This window comes from Symsagittifera roscoffensis, chromosome 3 (assembly GCF_963678635.1).
Source record: "Symsagittifera roscoffensis chromosome 3, txSymRosc1.1, whole genome shotgun sequence".
NCBI lineage: Eukaryota > Metazoa > Xenacoelomorpha > Acoela > Convolutidae > Symsagittifera > Symsagittifera roscoffensis.
In genome coordinates, this window is record NC_087064.1 from 50,044,367 (window position 1) to 50,049,804 (window position 5,438).

At 32.4% G+C, this 5,438-nt stretch overlaps 1 long non-coding RNA gene across 1 annotated transcript; it reads right to left on the minus strand.

Annotated features, from left to right (window-relative positions):
• Positions 1 to 3,751: 3,751 nt before the first annotated feature.
• Positions 3,752 to 5,216, minus strand: LOC134842634 (uncharacterized). The gene is made up of 3 exons (XR_010162519.1): positions 5,140 to 5,216; positions 4,609 to 4,745; positions 3,752 to 4,338 (listed from the first exon to the last, which is right to left on the minus strand). It is a non-coding gene; the product is annotated as an uncharacterized LOC134842634 (long non-coding RNA).
• Positions 5,217 to 5,438: the final 222 nt, after the last annotated feature.

Consider the following 5,438-nt stretch of genomic DNA (forward strand, 5'->3'; position numbering starts at 1 on the left):
TGGATTTTTCAAAAAATATATAGTTATGATCTGAGAAGTTATTTCTGTTTGACGTCTTTTGCTTATTTTTTTTTGTCTTGATATCAATACTGGTTTGAATGTTTGATAGTCCTTTTGTCAATTTTTTGGATTACCGGAAGGTTTTTCTGTGGATTGGTTAATTGCTTGTATAAATGCTGCGTTTCTGTTTTCTTGGAGTAAAGTAGGACGAGTAGGGGATATGCTTTGTTGTGTTGTTATTGCCATTGATTCAACTATTTCTTCATTTGCTAAATGTGATGGAGTTCGAATATCTTGTTGTGTAAGATTTCTTGTTCCGTTAAATTTTCTTGATTAATAAATGTTGAATTCAAATTTTTGTTTCTTGTTCTGTCAGTGAATATTGAATTCTAGTTTTAAAGTGTTGCATTGATAGTAAGTGGAATTATCCTAACCGAATCTCTTTTGATGGAAATTGTGGTGATTGCTTGACTCGATATATCAGTTGGTATATTAATAAATAAATGATGTGACCATTCAGGGTCCCAAACAAAATCTGTTTCATCTGCCAATATAGTTTCATCGTCTGAATTTTGTGGTCGAAAACTCTTTCTTACTAGTGATATAAGATTAATGTTATGAATAAAATAATCAATTATAAACCATGCTAGTATCTTTTGCAGATCGTGTTTAACATTTTGTGATATTTCATTACTAGTGAGGTTTTCACGGGTTGTGTTTAAAAACTTTGAGAATTTACATATTTCTTGTCTTACAGCTGTATGTCGGGATGATTGAAATGGTGAGTCACCTTGTGTTCCTGTTAATTCTAGTAGGGATTGATAGCTATAGCTGATTGAATAATGAATTTGGTTTTTGTGAATTGTGGTGTTTTATTTTTTTTTATATAGTCTGTAAAAAATTTTGAGAATTCTATATCTATATCGTCTGTTTGTATTTGGTGTTTTATGTGATTTGGTTTTGATGATGCAATTTCGATTGAAAATATACCATAATATGATGTGATATTACATATATCTTTGAGACAGTGGTCAAGGATTTGCCGTTTTGTTTTTACTTCAGGAAAACCTTGTTTACATGGGCTATTTCCCTTTTAGATTTGCAATTAGTTTGTAACAAAATTGTACTTGTCCTCGTGGGAATCATTTTGTGGTTTTCTGAAAATGGAGAGTATGGAGTTATCGTCGAAAATTTTGTTGTACTCGATCATGTTTTATATTGTGAAACTGTTAGTGTGTAACAATCAATATGTCTTATTGGTTGATTCCAATTACATAGACGTATTGGTTTGTTGATATCTGATTCTTTTTTTTTGCGTTTTCCCTCTATTGATGATGTTATTGTGGCTTCTGAGTCGGAAAAATATATTTGGTCTTCTATCGGGTTATTTTTTTTATCGAGTCTTTTAAATCTTGAAGTTCCTGTATTGTGTTTGTTTCTGATTCAGAGACTGCGTTTCTTCGTTTTGAAAATCTTTTTATGTTTTGTTTTTGTTTTGTTATGATCCTCTTTTTTGTGTTTGTTTTTTTGACCTAGTATATCTTAGTGTTTTTCAGTGTGTGGTGTGATTACAAGGTCGTATCTTTGGTTTTTAATTAAGCAGTTATGTAATACGATTGATTTTTTTTGATATCTAGGTTATCTCTTGACATAAGGTTTAGGATGATGGATGCAATATTTGAGAATTAGAGTTTTTAATCTCCTAAACTGTTAGTCCCTACGGTTTTTGTGTGGTTATCCTAACTTAGAGCATATTGTCGAGGTTGATGGTTTGGCGAGAGAGTATATCGATTCGCGAGAATGGTTTATTTCTCTCGTGAGTAAGTTTTAATCTATGGATTCCCTACCTAATGTTATCTAAGGATTGTGATTTTGTGATCAAAATTGCAGATTTAGAAATAAAAGGTTCAGGTATTTTTAGAACAAAAGTAGATCATTAGATACTATTTTATGACTGACTAATTTGTTAAGGGTTTTAGCCTGAGACATCTGAGAGGAAAGGCTCAAGTGAAGGATGAGTACCCGAAGTTCTTTACTGTTTAGCTTAATTTAAATGGTTAGTTTTTTCAAAATTTATGTTAGTCCTGGGTCGCTGATAAGGGTTGGTTAGTGAATCGACGTTTGAGGTCGTTAGACACTTTTGAAGTTATGGGAAGGGGAGAACAAAATTGTTCTATTTGATCCAAGGAAACCCTTGATGATCAATAATAAAATAATTTAATTTTAGGTTTAATTTAGATTGGAAAATCCAATGAAAGCCTTGAGGTTCTGTTTATGTAAGAAAAGTGGAGTTTTGAAAACAAGGGTAAGCCTTGATAAATTTTATTATAAAATTTGAGATGAAGAAAACTTAGAAGTTAAGGTTTTGATGAGATTAGTTTCTTGAATTATTGCTGTTTTGTTTTAGGTGATGGAGCTGGGATTAGAAAAATCAGTTAATTTATGAAACTATCAATGATTTTTGTGCTATAAAATTTTTGTATTTTTAGTATTTAATAAATTATTTATTAAAAAGTTTTATTTTACCGCAGATTTTGGGGGGAACGATTTGTGTTCTTTTTTTCAGTCGTTATTATATAGATAGTAGGTTTAGCGCAAATATGTTTGTTGAAGGATTACTTCAAATTTCATTTCAGTAAATAAAAATTTAAATTTACTGCATAAGGTTTTTTAAATACAAAGGTTTGTTCCGGTTTCCATCGTACTATCATGTAGCAGTGTGGTCCGATTCCTGATTGTCTTTCGCGCCACGATCTTGGTCTTCTTTCAATACCTGATAATTTTGGTATTGTTTGAAATTTTGGCGTGAATTTATTGGGTTCTAGAGACATTTTTTTTAAACTATCTATTTTGTCTAACATTTCTGCAATTTTGCAATTGTCTAATTCTAAAATCTATTTTTTCTAAATCTAAGTTAGTTAAGGTCTTGTTCGAGACTTTAGGTCGCACCAGATGAGTTATGTTTTATTGACTGTATTCAAAGAATAATTTCAGATAAGGTACACCGTCTGCTCGTCACGCTATCCTTTTTTCGGCCGGATAGGTTCGTGCAACTTCGTAGTCTAAAACCAATCTTAATCCTACTCTTATTTCTCATAGTCTCAATAGATCTAGTGTATACTTGTTTATGCTAGTTAGTTGCCAGAAGGAGAACAACTGTAATCTATGTTTTATTCAAATTGTTCTGGTGCTGAAACTACAAGTAGTTTCAGCACTCACAAATAAGTGTAAATGTTAGAGACGGAATATGTTTGGTTAGTTATAAACGTTTTATAGTGATATTCCATCATATTATAATTGGTCTATAAATGCTAGTTTAGAACTGGTTCCAATACCTTGACATTGCAATTCCATTTGAGAGCATTCGAATACTTTTTGATTTTTTTTTCTCACATATTAATTATGAGTAAAAACTGGGGGTTATCACAAAAGTAGAATTTTGTTTTCATGAAAATAATTATTTTGAATTTTGATGCCATATTTTGTTTTATCGTTAATTTATGAAATTGAACATTACTATTGAATATAATCTGGCGAACAAAATAATTGAGTCTGTATCAAATCCTTGAATCATGTTCTTTCCTAACCAATATGGGTCTTGTTTTAAAAAAATTTTATTGCTTTCTTTCCTCAAACAAAGTAGAATATATTTCATGATCATCTATTCAAGTGTTATTATCGACAACATCTGAAAGTTGACTTTTGGGTAAAAACAGTTACCTTACGAGGCCAAACTGTGCATTTTGTGCATTGTAAGCGGATTCCACTACAAGGACGCTCCCTTTGTTCTTCTTTTGTTCTTTCCTTCTCTTTGATCGTCCTACAAAATTGTAACATGTTTAAAGACTTGTCTCTGGAATCCAGGAACTTACAGACACAAAATTGTGCTCCTATCCAGTGCACAGTTTGGCCTCGTAATGTACAGCTTCAAAAATTTGAAAAAATTGTCAAAGATACTTTCTTTTGACACACCTTACTTTAAATTTGATTAAATTTTTTTGAACATCATTCAAGTGCTAGACTGAAACAAACTTACATATCGCCAAATACTTTTGATAATAATTCCAGATCGATACAAATTTCGAATATGAGAAAAAATCAGCTGTTTTGTTGAAGGTATTCAGTTATCGCTAAAGTTCTGCAAGATGGTGGTTGAAATCCACAGTCTGCGGTCTGAAGTGAGTCGTGCAAAGTAGCTGCCATCGTTGCATTGATGGCCAGGAGTTGTCTGTTTGTTTGAGAAGAAGTTGGCCACCCCATAAAGACACAAGGGCGTGTTTGATCCACATTTAAGTTTGTAAATGGGTCCGCCCTCGTCCATCTTGCAAATATTACCCCCTAAAATCGTTTTCATTCAATTTAGACTTTCTGCTTGTGGAAATGTCTTTTCCCCCAAGTGCAATTGATGTTTTTTGCTTAAAAATAGGGGAGTATAACTGGTTTTCATTGTCGAGTTGAAAATTTAGGTTTAGTTATGGAAATAGAAAATGAGCTTAAAAACATTGTTCAAACTATTATTCAATTTTCAATTTCGTAAATTAGCTGAAATTTGTTTGGGCACCAGCGGCGTTATGCTGAGTTTTCATTCAAGTTTTGGATGAATCTAACCTGGAAAAATTGGAAAAGTGCATATTGTATCCGATGAGCATTTAATGAGGTCAAATGGGTTCGAAGTGGCGAAGAAAGCTTCGTGGAAATGCGTTTCCTGAAGGATGTATGGGAAGTCCGTGGAATTTAGAGACGTGCTATTAGAGTTAACAAGGGCTGATCAAAATATTGCTACTAGTTATAAAATTCATTGATCTGACAAACTTTGCTGAGATTTTAATTTAAGAGGCGTGTGTGTTTATTTTTTCTAAGTAGGTAATACGCAGTCTCGTGAGCAAGAATGTCTTTCAGAAGGCGAACTTTCATAGATGTTTTGAAAGTTTTGTCATTTTGTTTAGGTCGACTAATTTTCTGAGCTCAATAGAAAAACCAATAAAACCTATTTTTGCTTACAAAAAGTGTTGCGTCGCAGTCAAAAACACGCAAAAATATCCGCTTTTGGGCATTTTGTGGAGCGCGCTCCCCCTTAAAACTATTATATATGCTAAATGTATTACAAATCTTTTTCAAGTTTGATTTAAAGGAACTAACGTTTTTGAACTTCAAAAGGAATGAACGTTCAATTTTGAACTTGACAGTTACGAAAGTTCAATTTTTGAACTTGAAAGGAATGAACGTTCAATTTTTGTCTCATTGAATCAGCAAGTATGAATATGAAATCAACTATCAGAAACAAGCACAACAAGACTGCTCGTATCAGGGCGAAGCCCTGAATGTTACGACTGCCTTTTATGGTCCACGGGTCATTAGTAACATGAAAAAACTAAATGTAATAAATTAAAATGCTTTTTTTTGAGATTTTTGAGATTTTTTACGAAAATCATCCCCAC